The sequence below is a fragment of the Lolium perenne genome, chromosome 3, assembly GCF_019359855.2.
Source record: "Lolium perenne isolate Kyuss_39 chromosome 3, Kyuss_2.0, whole genome shotgun sequence".
In the NCBI taxonomy this organism is placed as follows: Eukaryota; Viridiplantae; Streptophyta; class Magnoliopsida; order Poales; family Poaceae; genus Lolium; species Lolium perenne.
In genome coordinates, this window is record NC_067246.2 from 62,239,565 (window position 1) to 62,256,155 (window position 16,591).

A 16,591-nucleotide genomic window follows, 5' to 3' on the forward strand; every position below is an offset into this window, starting at 1 on the left:
TGAGTACTTTAAGTACTCGCAATCTAATACTAAAGTAAGTACTGACATTACTAGTGAGAGTGTTCTAAGCTCTAAGTTTATTTGCATAAAGCCAATTTTAGTTGATAAACCTTTTCATAAACAACTCCTCATGTGCTAACTAACTCAAGTGGGAACATTAGTGTCATTCCCACAACTCTGTTGTGATGTAAATTCAAGTCACCGTTCAAGTTCAAGTTCAAAAACACCCGTCACAAAGATGTAAATTCTGATGACGGAAACAGTATGGCCTTTCCAATTGTCCAACTCCGCGGACGCCGCTATTCGAATAGCACTACACTCTGCAGAGGTTGCACACTTGTGCCAAAACATATGATTACAACCGTCAGGGATAAAACCACTGAATAATCGTAACTCGATGCGCGGATCATCAACCGTTAACCTTTCACTTACACACCCTAGTATAGGCACCTCTCCCCATGAGCTTGGCCTCCCGGTGAAAACCAACTGTTAACCCGGGAACTGCACAGGGCTTGGCCATACAATTCACCTCAATTCACATCATTTCTCAACAACGGAGGCAGCCTCAAGCGTAACCCCTATGACGTGTGTTCAGAGGGAACCCATACTAAGACACATAAATTTCCAGCTAAGCCTTACCCATAATCAGGTATTGTGGGGGTACTTAATATTGGTAAGGTATCGCATCCAACTCAATCATCATTTTTAGTCATTTCCCCCAAGTCAAGTTCATGTCACATTCACCTTCAAAATCTTTCAATGGAAATGATTCATCATTCCAAGGTTTTCAACATCATCATTTCATAAACACATGTTCCCATCTAGAGTAGTCATTTTTAATTTAGCACTAGCATCTAGGTATGAGGGGTGCTAAGTACTTTGCTTTGCTTCTAGGCTAACCTTGATACTCTTGTACTAATCCAATACTAATCAAGTGAATCATAAATCAAAAGTACTTTGATAAAGCAAAAGTAAATAAAGCTTGTAAAGTAAAACTGGGAAATAGGATCATAAGCATAAAGTAAATGGGGTAATGCCTTGCTCATGGTGAGCTTTGCACTTTGCAAGAGTATTATCTTGCCTTGGTTGGGGAATTGGTCAAAGTGGTCTTCTTCTCCTTGGAAGTAGACCTCCTCCTCCTCCTGGTACTCCTCGGTACTAGCGTCTAAAATACGAATACGGAGTACACAATCATCATACCAAACTAATTTACTAAACTAGGCACACTCATGAGCTACACACTTTAAACTAGCATCACACACTAATATTGGGTGTATGGATGTGTCATTTTTATCATTTAAGAAAAATAATTTCCTCTCATACTAATCTTAAATGTTACTTTGAATTATTCAGAGAAATAATTTCCTCTCATTATCTTATTAAGATTTAATTTCTCTTATGCATAATATGTGACCTAGGTTGACCCAAGTCAACCTCTTCACACTTATCATTTTGAGAAACTGATTTAAATGAGGTGAGCACCTCATACTATTTAGTTTTAGCATAGCAAAGATTTAATATCACCAACAATTCCTATGAGACCTAATTGACCAGAGTCTCTACTTCATTTGGAATTGGTGGTGACAAGATTTAAATGAGAGAAACTCTCTCATAAGATTTCTTAATAGTTTTGGACAATATCTTTGACTAGAAATAGCCATAAAGTCATTTAAATCAACTAAGCCATGATCATTCAAAGTAAGCATGGCATATTTTTGTAGAAACAATTAGTATAAGTGAAATGTGAATTATTGGAGGTGGAATTAACTGAAAAGCATTTATGGTTGATTTTTAAGAATTATTATAAGGCAGAAAAGTCCCTGCCTTGTTTATTTTGTCACTTTATTTCTACAATAGATCTAGGGTTCTAACCAGTGGCATTGTGTAGATAATTTCCTAAGGTTTCCAAAAATATCAAGTTTGTAGAATTTGGCCGAGTAGATTTGTCCCTATTGAATTTTAAACTTGGCATCAGATTGCATATTTCATCTATTCTGGAAAATTTGAGTTCGAACTAGTGGGCTCGCGCGGGAAACTAGCTGGGCTGCAGAGAGAAAAAGGATTTGGGCCGGCCCACTTCGCGTCCAGCGTGAGCAGGCCATCTGACTGCAGGTCCCACGCGTCAGTGGGTCATAACGACCGAAGCGGTACGCGCATGTCTGCGCCGTAGGCTTAGGCGAGGATCGGACGGACGACGAGCGTCGTCGTCTCCGACGAGAGATGGCTACTGGCGCGGTGACGGTGGGGGGTCGGAGGCTCACCGGCGGCGTGGCGATGGTCGGAGAGGGGTTGCAGAGAGGTTGTCGACGACGGTGAAGCAGATGGAAGCAGTTGCGACGCCTGAGGTGCACTGCAACAGCGGCGGCCTTCTCAGCACCTCCGCGGGCAGCGAGCTCCAAATTCCGGCGATGCAGTGGTGAATGTGGAGAAGGGAGAGGCTAGGGAGGCTCAGTGGTGAGTGGGAAGACTGATGGTGTGGTGAATTTGAAGAAGGGAGAGCTCCTTTTATAGCGGCGAGAGGTGGCTGTGGGGCGGAGCTAGGGTCGCCGGCGTCGTCATCGGTCCAGGGCTGCGAAGGGGCAAGGAGTGGGCGCGTACGATTGCTGGCGTCCTGGCGAAGCTGACGCGCGTGATGGTGGTGAAGACGAGGGTCTACAGCGGCGGTGAGCTTGACGGGAGCTTGCAGGCCATGGCGGACAGTCGTTGACGCGGTCGTCGTCTGCGGCGTTCCCGTGGTCAAGTGGACGTGTCCAGGCGGTCCAGTGACTCGTCGCGCGTCGACTGGCGCTGAGAGCGAAGGCGGAGGTGACGCGAGGCGGTGGGCGTCGTCACGCTCTGGCGCGTCCAGGGCTGGCGCCATGCGCGCTCTGGCGCGTGCATGGGCATGCCTGGGCGTGTCTGGGCACGATGGTTTCTAGCCGTTGCGGTAAAAAATTTTGACGAGGCAGGGTCTGGTCGTGATCAGGTGAGTGAGAGGAAGGTGATGGACATGGTGGGTCGGGCCAGAGATGGCCAGAGGTGAGAGTGGCATGGTGGTGGCATGCCATGCCACGACATGGCCAGATTTTGATGATTTGATCACCCAAGGCTTAGTGCAAGTGGTGCTACTGGTGCTGAGGGGTGAGAGGGGGTGCCAGGGCATCTGAGGAGGGCCAGAGCTTGGACTTGGTCCTCTCCAAAACCAGCATGGGCTCAATTTGATTCCATGCCTGCAAGGTGTTTGAGCAAATGGCCGCAAGAAAATAATTTTTGAATTTTGAAAATCTTTTTGGTGGGTTGTAAACATATTTCAAAAGGAGTAGAATGGTGGTGGTTTGGTTCAATTTGGAGTTGGTTTGCAAAATCCCAAAATGCATATGATCTTGCATATGCAACTTTGTTCCAACTTTGCTTGCTTGTCATTTGAATTTGAGAAGGAATTTGGGTGGGTGGTTTTGGGCAAAGTTGAAGTCTTTGATGTTGTCTTGGATGAGGTGCAAAGAGTTGACAAAGTGTAGAAGTGAAAAGTTAAGAACCAGGGGCTCAAAGTGGGCATCAGGTTAAAAATGGCACATATGACCATAATCATATGTGAGCTCAATTTTGATTCAAAATTGATTTGAATTGAGTTTGATTGATTCCAAAAGTGTTAATAAGTGTTTAGCATCCATTTACAACTAATGGTGCAAACCAAAATGGCCTAGATCAAAGATTTGTAAAAATGGCATAGGCCATATGTGGGTGTGAAGTTGATTTTTAGAATTTCTTTTCTATTTTATTTTTATTTGACTTTGGATGACCAAGTGATCATTGCTAGGGTTTTAGAATGAGAGTAACACATAAACAAGCATCATGGCAAAAGCACACTCAAATAAATTAATAAGGTGAGCTAAATGCATAGTCCTATATGATGAGAAAAAGTTTTTGTTGGCTCTGATTTTTGGATTCTTGAATTCTCTCTCTTGTTCTTTTTATTGAAACTTGGGATGTTACAAACCCTTCCCCCTTACAAAAGATCTCGTCCCGAGATCTAGAGAAAACTAGGTACTAAAGAGATCTGGGTATTCCTTCTTCATGTCCTCCTTGCGTTCCCAAGTTGCTTCTTCTTCGGTGTGATTACTCCATTGTATCTTCAGGAACTTGATACTTCTGGTGCGGGTGGTCCTGAATGCTTCTTCAATGATGCGAATCGGCACTTCGCGGTAGGTTAGATCCTTGTTGATATCAATGGCTCTGTGGTCGATGTTCTTGAATACTTCGGTCTTCTCCGGCACTTCTAGGCACTTCCGAAGCAGTGAGATGTGAAACACATTGTGTACGGCGGACATCTCTTCCGGTAGTTCCAGTTGATATGAAACTTCTCCTCGGCGACTCAGAATCTTGAATGGTCCGACATATCTGGGGGCGAGCTTTCCTTTGAGTTGGAATCTCTGCATTCCTTTGAGGGGTGAGACTTTGAGATACACAAAATCTCCGATCTCGAATGTCATCTCTCGGCATCTCTTGTCGGCGTAGCTCTTCTGTCTTGACTGGGCGGTCTTGAGGTACTCGCGGATCTTGTGTACCTTTTCTTCGGCTTCGCGGAGAACATCGGGGCCGAAGACTTGACTATCTCCGACTTCCGACCAGTTCAGAGGGGTACGGCATTTCCTTCCGTACAGGGCTTCAAAGGGGGCCATCTGTAAGCTGGCTTGGTAACTGTTGTTGTAGGAGAATTCTGCATATGGTAGGCAGTCTTCCCATTTGGATCCGTACTCTAGCACACAGGCTCTCAACATATCTTCCAGTATCTGGTTGACTCTCTCGGTCTGTCCGTCAGTCTGCGGGTGATAAGCTGTGCTGAAATTCAGACGGGTTCCTAGTCCTTCATGCACTTTCTGCCAGAATCTTGAGGTGAATTGTGATCCTCTATCTGACACAATTGACTTCGGGGTTCCGTGCAGGTTGACTATTCTGGAGATGTATAACTCAGCTAGCTTTGGGCCTTGGTATGTGGTCTTGACAGGGATGAAATGTGCAACCTTGGTCAACCTATCGATGACTACCCAAATGGAGTCATTTCCTCGGCTAGATTTGGGCAATCCTGTGATAAAGTCCATACCGACAGAATCCCATTTCCACTCCGGAATCTGTAAGGGTTGCAACAGTCCTGCGGGGCGTTGATGTTCTGCCTTGACTCGTTGACAGATATCACACTTGGCGATGTAGCTTCCTATCTCTCGCTTCATTCCGTGCCACCAGAATTGTTCCTTCAGGTCTTGGTACATCTTGGTTCCTCCGGGATGAATGGAATACAGTGTATCGTGAGCTTCCTTCAGAATGACTTGCTTCAACTCTGAATCTGACGGTACACACAGGCGTTCGTTGTACCAAAGAACTCCTTCTTCATCTACGGTGAATCCTGGTGCCTTTCCGGCGGCTATCTGGTTCTTGATTCCGTCAATGCTGGCATTTCTCTTCTGGGCTTCCTTTATCTGGCTCATCAAAGTGGGTTGGAGCTCAATGCTGGCGAGGAATCCTTCACTCACTAGCTCTAGTCTGAATTGTTCAAACTCTTGGTACAGGCTTGGTTGCTCTATTGCGATCATGGAGTTTAACTGACACGGCAGTCTGCTCAAAGCATCCGCTACCACATTGGCCTTGCCGGGGTGGTAGTGAATTTCCATGTCGTAATCTTTGATTAACTCAATCCATCTGCGCTGTCTCATGTTCAGCTCTTTCTGGGTGAAAATGTACTTCAGGCTCTTGTGATCTGAATATATCTCGCATCGATTACCCATGAGGTAATGACGCCAAACCTTCAGGGCTAACACTACGGCTGCTAACTCCAAGTCATGAGTTGGATAGTTCTGTTCATGTTGCTTCAGTTGCCTTGATAGGTAGGATATCACTTTGCCTCCTTGCATCAACACACATCCAAGACCAGTCTTGGATGCATCGCAATAGACATCAAATGGATTGGTGACATCGGGCATGATCAATATTGGGGCGGTGGTTAATCTGAGTTTGAGTAGCTGAAAGCTTTCTTCACATTTGTCATTCCAGTCAAATTTCCGGTCCTTCTTCAGCAGTTGAGTCATTGGTCTTGCGATGCTTGAAAATCCTTCAACGAATCGGCGGTAATATCCCGCTAATCCCAGAAATGCTCGGACTTCAGTCTGGGTGGTTGGGGCTTTCCATTCCTCAACGGTTTTGATTTTTGCGGGATCTCTGACAATTCCTCCTGCAGACAAGATGTGTCCCAGGAATCCTACTTCTTTCAACCAAAACTCACATTTGCTAAACTTGGCGTACAACTTGTGCTGCCTCAAGGTTTCTAGGACCACTTCCAAATGTTGCTCATGTTCTTCTTCTGATTTGGAGTAGATAAGGATGTCGTCGATGAAGACAACGACAAACTTATCCAGGAATTCCATAAAGATCTTATTCATGAGATTCATGAAGTAAGCGGGGGCATTGGTCAGTCCAAAGGACATGACATTGTACTCATACAGTCCATATCTGGTGGTAAAGGCAGTCTTGGGGATATCCGTTGCTCGGATCTTCAGTTGATGGTAACCTGTCCTCAGATCAATCTTTGAGAATACTTGGGCACCGGTTAGCTGGTCAAACAGGTCTTCTATCTTTGGCAAGGGATATTTGTTCTTGATGGTGACATCGTTAAGCTTACAATAATCCGTAACCAAACGAGTGGCACCGTCCTTTTTATCCACAAACAAAACTGGTGATCTCCAAGGCGACGCACTTGGTCGAATCAGACCTTTGTACAGCATATCATCCAGTTGCTTCTTTAGTTCCACTAACTCTGCGGGGTTCATGCTATAGGCTCTCTGGGCTATAGGTCCTGTTCCAGGGATTAACTCGATGATAAACTCGATATCCCGATCCGGGGGCATACCAGGTAGATCATCCGGAAACACATCAGGGTATCGACAAACGACCCTGATTTGATCCAGAGTTGGCCTAGCTACACTTTGGTTGCAGGTGAAATTTCTGGGTAGCTTTTCAGACAAGTGTTCTATTATTATTCCGGTGCTACTAGTCATGGTGATGGCCTTCTTGGCGCAGTCTATCAATCCATGATGTTTCGCCATCCAATCCATACCCAGGACTACTTCCAATCCTTTTGTTCCCAGAACAATCAAGTTTGCATAAAAGTCTATTTCATGGATTCTGATGGGTACATCTTTGCAAAATTTTCTAGCTTTAGTTGTTGATCCAGGTATTTGAACTATCATGACATGTTTCAAGATGATTGGTTGAATCTTACTAGTGCACACAAAATCCTCTGTAACAAACGAATGCGATGCTCCAGAATCAAACAGCACTCTTGCTGGTATTGAGTTAACAGAGAACATACCCAGCACCACGTCAGGTGCTTCCTGGGCTTCCTCGGCGTTCATGTGGTAGAGGCGACCTCCGCGGTTGTTCGGGTTGTTGGGTGCGAACTTCTTGCCGGTGGAGACACGGCGTTGCTGCTGAGCTGGTGGTGCGGGGTTGCCTGCGAGCTTGGCGAGCCTCTTGGGACACTCATTGGAGTAATGCCCCACTACACCACACTCATAGCAAGTGATGGTGGTCTTGTCCTGCTTGTTCGCGACGGGGATTGCATTGCTCCCGGTCCTTGGTGCGGTGTTTGTGTTGTGGTTGTTGTTGTTGTTGTTGTTGTTGGGGGCTCTTGGCGGAGTGCGGTTGTAGTTGTTATTGTTGTTGTAGTTGTTGTTGTTGTTGTAGTGGCCTCCTGGCTTCGAGTTTCCTCCACTGCGGTTCTGATAACCGGGGCGCGAGTTCTGCATTGGTGGCTTGTTGTTTCTCGGAGTGAAACCTCCGCTTGAGCTAGGGCGATATTTCTGGGGGTGGCTTGATCCACTTTGATTCATCATGCGGCGCTTGCGGTTCTCGCTGGCTTGGTGCAGTTTGCCCTCCATTTGGATGGCGGAGTCAACAAGGGCTTCGAGGTCGGCGAAGGGGATGTTGATCAACACAGTCTGCATCTCATCATGCAGTCCGTTCAGGAACCTTTCCTTCCTCTTCTCAGTAGTGTCGGTCTCATCCGGGGCGTACCTTGATAGTGTGAGAAACTTGTCGCGGTATTCCACCACGGACATCCGGCCTTGCTTCAGTTCACGGAACTCATCTCTCATCTTCTTTATCAGACCCGGGGGCACATGGTACTTGCTGAACTTGAGCTTGAAATCAGTGCAAGTCATAAACTGTCCCGCGTTCATGGCACGGGTGCTTGTCCACCAAGCTCTTGCTGGTCCTGCTAAGTAGTGCGTGGCAAACAGCACTTTCTCATTCTCTTCAACTCCAGCTACTTCTAGATTGTTCTCCATAGTTTGGAGCCAATCATCTGCATCAAGTGGTTCCTCAGTCTTGCTGAAAACTGGCGGGTTGGTATTCTGGAAGTTCTTGAGCTTGGATCCTGGATGATCATGGTGGCCTTGATTGTTGTTGGCAAGCTGTTGAAGTGCTGCAAGGTTGGCTTGCCTTTCGGCTCTTTCGGCTTCTCTACCTTCCAGCATAGTTTGCAACATCTGCATCATTGCTTCTTGAGTCGCGTTGCGAACCGGAGGGGCCATCTGAGCATTGAGATAGATCATGAGATAAGAGGGAAATTCTCTATGGCTTGTTTTATTTTTAAGTTCAAAAGCTTAAAACTTGAAGTCTTTTCATGATGACACAAACATACATTCATTCATAACAAACAACACATATTACAAGCTAACACACTAAGGGTTTTGAGAACCCTTCTTCTCCAAGCTACGATACATGGGGCGGGATACAACTCACACCTACGATAGTGCATAAGCGAACTACTCCTCATCCTCATCAACATCTATGGCAACATGGTCATCTTCTCCAGCGTCGAGGAACTCGTAGTCTTCCTCCTCGGTGTTCTCATCTTTCTCAAAGTCGTCGTCGTCACTCAGGAAGGCACTTCCTCCCTGAATGTCATCTCCATCTTCTTCCATCTTCTTCATCTGTTCCTCCTGGTCCTTGACAGTGGCCTCAAGCGTAGCTATCTTTGCGCGGAGGCGGGTGATGGTGGCATCCTTCTTTGCCCGCTGCTGGCGGAGAGTCTTGCGGTCGTTGTTGAGGAGCTTGATGGCTTCACCTTGCTTGATGATGTGGGCGTGAGTCTGGTTGGCGTACTCACGCGCGTGGTCGAGGTCCTGCTGAGTGTGGTACAGGATGAAGTCCAGGTGCTCCACATGGTGCTTCAGCTCCGGGTGGGGAGACATGTCCATGGGCTCTCCAGCGGAGTTACGCCTCGCGAGGTGAGAAAAGCGAGGGCTCCTGAGTGCCTCCCCGCTCATCCCGCACAAGCGTGCGAGTGCCTCCTGAAGTGCGCGGGCGAGTCCGTCCAGCCAGTTGCTCTCCCTGAAGGAGAAGAGGATCCTCTCAGAAGTGGGAGTCTCCATCTTGCCCCTCAAGTCAGCGGTGATGATCCACTGCAACTCGCCTCCTGGCTGGTCATTGACCTGCACTCCATGGAACTCCGGGTGCGGCCGACCAAGGTGGTCGGAAAGGGCGTTGAGGTCGTGCTCAAAGACCAAGCTTCCCCCGTTCCCGAGCTGGTAAAACTTCGTGTTCATGGGCTCCATCTGAAAGTGAAGGATTAAGTTAGAGAAGTGAACAAGTGTGGCAAAATTTTAGTGATCTTTCTAAGGAAGAGCATGACTTCTTATTTTTCCAAAGAGCACAAAGAGAAGACAAAGACTAAGTTTTTCAGAAATACTTCATTCATTATTTTGAAACTAATCTTTCAGAACGTCCATTTCTAACTAGGGTTTCCTAAGGTCAAACAATGGCTCTGATACCAACTTGTCAACACCCGGATTTTTAAGTCCGGATGCCTATTATGTCATACATCGCAATCCCAGGAAATTGTTGTTGCGAGGCATAATAGTTAAGTATCACAGTCATCATTCATTACAAACCATAATGTCTTACAAATTGGAATCACATGATCCATATTACACAAATAGTTGATCTAATGATCAACGAACAAACACAAGTTCATAGCGGAAGCGTAAGATACAAGGACTCTCTAGTCCACAGGCCAACGCTTGACGTTAGAAGTGTTATCACCAGATTTTGGCCAAATCAGGAAGTGGGCCGTGGGAGAGATGGGCTTGGAAGATCACATGTTGGAAGATCTCTGAAGCGGCCTTGCGCGAAGAGTTTGGGCTAGACTGCCCGTGTATCTTTAATTATGGTAGATTATATCTTAGATTGAAAGTTAGAGTTTTACCCGTGCACGGTTAGGTGCACGCCTAAATTAGAAAGTCCCCTGGACTATAAATATGTATCTAGGGTTTATGGAATAAACAACAACCAATGTTCAACCAACCAAATCAATCTCGGCGCATCGCCAACTCCTTCATCTCGAGGGTTTCTACCGGTAAGCAACATGCTGCCTAGATCGCATCTTGCGATCTAGGCAGCACAAGCTCCACGTTGTTCATGCGTTGCTCGTACTGAAGCCTTGTTGATGGCGAGCAACGTAGTTATCATAGATGTGTTAGGGTTAGCATAGTTCTTCGTGTAAACATGCTATCATAGTGCAACCCTTGCATATCTAGCCGCCCTCACACCTATCTCAGGTGTGGGGGCGGCACCCCGCTTGGTCGTTATTTAGTAGATCTGATCCGTTACGATTTCTCCTTGTTCATCAAGGATTAGTTTAATATCTGCAATAGTTAGGCCTTACAAGGGGCTGGAGGATCCAGCGGCACGTAGGGTGTCGTTCGTTAGTCCTAGACAGGATGTTCCGGGGATCAACCTCGTGTTGGTTTTTAGGCCTTGTCTAGGATCGACTTACGATCACCGTGCGTGGCCGCGAGGCCCAATCCTGAGTAGGATGTTCCGATTATGCGGTGAAAACCCTAAATCATCGTAGATCTAATTAGCTTTATCTTGATCAAGCAGGACCACCATATATTCGTGCACCCCGTACGAATCATGGGTGGATCGGCTCCTTGAGCCGATTCACAGGATAACCTGAGAGCCGATCGAGGCTCGTATTTAATGTTTACGTGTATGCCATGCAGGAAACTAAGCGAGGCATCTCCATCACCTTCCTGACCAGGTATAGGTCAGGTGGCACGCCCTTGCAATCAGCATCGGACGTGTGACCAGAAGGCTTTGCGGGCCGTCGCTCGGAGGGACCTCGGCCAGCCGCAGCCCTAGGTTGTTCCCGGCTCTACGGTGTTGCCCGTCGCTGCCCGCCGGTGGGTTTCTGACGACAACACATTCTGGCACGCCCGGTGGGACAAGCTTCTACATCGACCACATCGCCATCTACATCTGAGATGGCGGACGGCACGCCAGTCACGTACGAGGACCTGACCGATGAGCTCAAGAAGAAGTATGACGAGATTAAGGTCATCCTCGAGGCCGACCTCATCGGCTCTTTCCACAGAACCCGTTCCCATGGCATCAGGTGGAAGGGGTTCTCGCCTAATGGTGCACTAGATGGGATAGACCTCTCTGCCCCATCGGAAGAACGCACCAGGTCCCTGCGGCAGGAGATCAACTACCTGGTGGCTCACTCGCTACACCGCCACTCTGAGAACCTGGTCAACACGTTGGAGCGTGTCGCTCTTCGCGTGATCCAGGAGATCATGAGGCACCAGTACTCGCCGTCAGGACCAGCTCTCGGGACGCATCAAGGAGAGTTGCCACTCCAGTCCCGTCCACCGCTGCCATATGCGTTGGCAGCACCAGAAGTGCCGGCTTCACCGGCATTCGTCGTCTACAAGATCGGTGGTGACCCTGGTGACTACCAGTTCTTGCCTGAGGCGCCTAAGGAGATCCCTCACGGGTACACGTGCACGTATGTGCCAGATTGTGGTAACTGGGCACTCTCAAACCAGGCCACAGCATCAGGGACTCCTGGGAAAATGGGAGGGACATCAACGACAGAGCTTGAGAAGCAGACGTGGCTAACTAGGTACGCCACCCCGACGAACCTCCAGAGCTCAGCTCCTGCAGTTGGCTCAGAGCTGGAAAAGCAAACATGGTTGGCTAAGTACGCCACCCCGGCGAATCTTCAGAGTTCAACTCCTGCAGCCAGCACAGCGGATCAGATCAGTACCATACTGAGAGACCAGTTCGGCATGGTGCCGAAAAGGAGGGCAATCGGCTATTCCAAGCCGTATCCCGACGACTACGAGATGATCCCGCTACCACCCAAATATCGGCTCCCTGATTTCTCCAAATTCAGTGGATCGGATGGTTCCAGCTCCATCGAGCACGTGGGCCGATATTTGGCACAACTAGGACCGGCTTCAGTGTCGGATCAACTACGCGTGAGGTTCTTTTCACAGTCCCTCACGGGATCGGCTTTCGGATGGTACACCTCGTTGCCACCAGACTCGATCCGGACTTGGAAGCAGTTGGAAGAGCAGTTCCATACGCAGTACCATTCAGAGGCTTCCGAGTCCAGCATTGCCGATCTAGCACAATTGCGTCAGAAGCGCGGGGAAACGGTGACAGAATACATCCAGCGCTTCAGGAATCTTAGGAACCGATGTTATTCGGTTCGTTTAACTGAAAAGGAAGCAGTCGAGTTGGCAGTAGCAGGCCTCACAACACCGCTCAAGGACATGGCCTCCCAAGCAGACTATCCCTCACTGGCGCACATGGTTCAGAAACTGTCGGCATACGAACAGCGCCACCCGGACCTGTACCAGGACAAATTCAAGCGTGCAGTAGTCCTGGTCAGTGCAGAGGAAGACGAAGTTTCTGCGGGAGACCAAGAGGTAGCAGTGGCTGAATGGGCTCGGGGAGGAACCCCCGTGTCCTGCAAATGGGTGAAGCCACCAGGCCCGCCCAGGGGATTTGATTTTGACGTGACCAAGACTGAGCAAATCTTCGACCTCCTGCTCAAGGAGAAGCAGTTGACGATTCCTGAAGGTCTCAAATTCCCCACGGTGCAAGAGCTGAACGGAAAGCCATACTGCAAATGGCATAACTCGCTCTCCCATGCCACCAACGACTGCAGGGTGTGGCGTCAGCACATCCAAGCGGCGATAGAGAAGGGACGACTGATTTTCAACCAGTACGCCATGAAGGTCGACACCCAGCCCTTCCCCGCCATTAACATGGTAGGATGCACTTACCCTGAAGGTTGCCAGCCAGGATCCTCGTTCAGCATCAACATGGTAGGACCTGGGCACCACTCTGGCAAAGATGGAGACGAGGGCAGCTGCTCTCGTAGCAAGGACACAGAGGAAGCCGCTCCACGCGATCGGCTCCGTCATGATGGCAAGCGCTATGTCACGGAGGGAGAAGTGAAGAACATCAGATATCAGCGACCCCTCTCTGATCACCTCCTCAACAAGTATGTGAGTCAGTATGATCGACGCCGACGATCCAGTGATGATGATGAAAGAGATCTTCTGGCTAGAGAAGCCAGAAGACATCGTCGGCACGATCACGATGAGGAGGAGCACGAGCGCCGTGCCAAAGAAGAATCAAGGGAGCAAGATGACAACGACAGGCACTGGGACTGCCCCTTCTTCAGACACTGCTGGGATTCAGGAATGAGCCGATTGCCCACAATCGGCAATTGCCCAGAATGCAACCACAAGAAGAAGGAGGCAGCCAACGTGTCCGTGTTCAGGCGCTTAGGGCCTCTCCGCCACGAGCAAACGCGGCGAGTCCCCTCGGTGGGCGCATCTCGAGGATTCAGAAGACGAGGGACAAGAAGAAGGAGACAGGTACCACCGGCCAAGGTGGTGCCCTGATGGACTCAGCCGTTCACAAAAGCGCAGGGTTCAGCGTTTGCGCGGTCTGGAGGAAGCCGAAAGGGTATACTTGCATATGTTAAGGAAGGCACGACCTGATCTGGCTGCGAAAGTTCAGCGAACCCTGGACGAAGAGGGTCGTCCACGAAAAATGGAGTGGCGCCCCAAGCAAAGGAAAGCCGATGATGAAACATCGGCTGGCACAAACATGGTGTTCATCCTCCCCTCGGAGTTCAGTGCTCCAGGATTAGACGAGGCACCTGTGGCACAACTTGACTGCGGCCCACGGCCGGTTATCTTTGAAAAGCCACGAGAAAGAAGCTACAGACATCTGAAGGCCCTGTACTTGCGAGGTTACATCGATGGGAGGCCTGTAAATAAGATGCTGGTGGACACTGGAGCGGCAGTCAACATCATGCCATACTCTATGCTACGTCGGTTGGGACGCTCTAGCTCAGATCTAATCAAGACCAACGTGACATTGAGCGATTTCAATGGCCAAGCATCTGACGCACAAGGTGTTCTGAACGTGGATCTGACCGTAGGAAGGAAAACTATCCCTGCAACGTTCTTCATCGTCAATAGCGCGAGCACTTATGCTGTTCTGCTGGGAAGGGATTGGATCCATGCCAACTGCTGCATTCCCTCCACGATGCACCAATGCATAATACAGTGGGATGGAGATGAGGTGGAGGTCGTCCAGGCCGACGACTCAGCCGAAATTTCGACGGCTGGCATGAATGCATGGGAAGCAGCAGGCCAAGAACCCCTCTCAGGTATTAATTTGGACGACTGTGAGCGCATCGACGTGACGAAGGGGAGGGTTAAGCTGGTTTTGTCCACTGGCCTGACCGTGTAGCTGAAGCAACGCAATGAGCAAACGCGGCGAGACTGATCCTTGTGATCGGCCCCAAAAATTGTGAAGGAGCATTACAGAACCTTCAGTCAGCGCTCCAATCAATATGGAGGCCGATTCCAGCAATCGGCCAAAATTATACTAATCACATGTTCTGCCTGTATGCAACGTCAATCTACTGGGCGGCGGCCACGTCAACAGATGAAAGTCAGCACGAATCCTTGCGGAGCCGACGTGCAAGTGCAGTGCCCTAGCTAACCATAAAAGCCGATATCTGCAGTCACCTGGCAGATTCGGCTCGGGGGGCATATAGCCAGATGAACATGTGCAGCAAACATGTGTACAATGAAACATTAGGGGCCGATTAGAGAAAAATCGGCCAGTAAAAAAAAATATTTTATAACAGACAGCCGATGCGCAGCCATCGACTCTAGTACGACCAAGACCCACTGGCTATGTGCTCAAAGTTCACGGCAACATCGACGTTCAGTGGAATAAAGCTGATCAACGAGCTGTGCATCGTCGCCGGCATTCTCGCCTTGATTAAGGCTCGGGGGGCAGCTAACTTGGCAGATGTTCTGTTTTGGGAGCCGATTGGAGTCGCATCGACTGACCCTGCATCGTGATCCTCTCTGAAAGCAGTTCAGGTGTTGCAAAGGTACGGAGAGGAACCGAAAAAGGAGGCCGTCAGCTGTACAGGTTTTGGACCGTCCTGTCGCTGCAAGAAAAGGAAAGGGACTCGATTCTCAAAATAGCCGATGAGTAGTCATCGGCTAAGGGGTTGCGAGAAATCATGATCAGATATCAAATCGTAGCCTGAATTGCTTGACTGGCGGTCTAATCGATACTTGAGTCCCGCTTCACGGGCGTCCGAAGGGAAGGGATCCGATACATTGCTATCGGTTTTTTGTATGACTAGCGGAAGGGGTAAAATTGGATTAATTGGAAGAACGATTTCATTAATTCAAAGGAGCAGCTTTACAAGAAAGAGCCGATGGCTCTCAAAAGGAGGATCTGGTGCCTAGTGCCCTGCTACCACTAGTCCTATTCTGCTAGGCGTCACTGTCCTCATCATCGCCGTCGTCGAGGTCGTCGGCGCTGCTCCCGGGAAGCTCCTCGTCGCTGCTACCCCAGCCCTTGGCCGGAGGTTCGTCTTCCTCGTCATCATCATCATCCTCGCTGTCCGCCCAAGTGCGGAAGCGCTTCGTCGGCGGGTACCCAGCGGAAGAGGAGGAATCATCTTCCTCCTCCTCCTCTTCTCCTTCCTCGTCGTCATCATCGTCCTCGCTGTCCGCCCACATGCGGGAGCGTTTCTTCGGCGGGAGCCTGGCGGAGGGGGAGACCTTGGGCTTCTCTACTTTTCCTTCTTTCTTCTCCTTGTCAGAGGAGAGGGGGTTCACCCCGGAGTGGAGGTCGTCCTCTTTCTTGTTCTTCGGCAACGATTGGAGGGGGAGGCTTGAGGGGGAGGAGGAGGATGAAGACATCGTTACAGGGGAAGAGGGTTTTTTGGTGCCGATGGCTGGAACAGAGGAAAGGGATGAAGAGAGCTAATCGATCGGCACAGTTAAATAATGAGAAGCCTGGTGAAAATTTAATGCCATTGCAGTTTCCGAGGAAGTGATGCCAAAGCTATCGAATTTTGCAGAGAAGCTGGAAAGACAGGGCATCATGATGAAGGATACTGCGACAGGTCTGCTCTGCCATGACATGACCCTTCGAAGGAAAAACAGAGTGGTTTTGAAATTATCATTGCCAAAACCAGGGGGGCATGTGTTATCACCAGATTTTGGCCAAATCAGGAAGTGGGCCGTGGGAGAGATGGGCTTGGAAGATCACATGTTGGAAGATCTCTGAAGCGGCCTTGCGCGAAGAGTTTGGGCTAGACTGCCCGTGTATCTTTAATTATGGTAGATTATATCTTAGATTGAAAGTTAGAGTTTTACCCGTGCACGGTTAGGTGCACGCCTAAATTAGAAAGTCCCCTGGACTATAAATATGT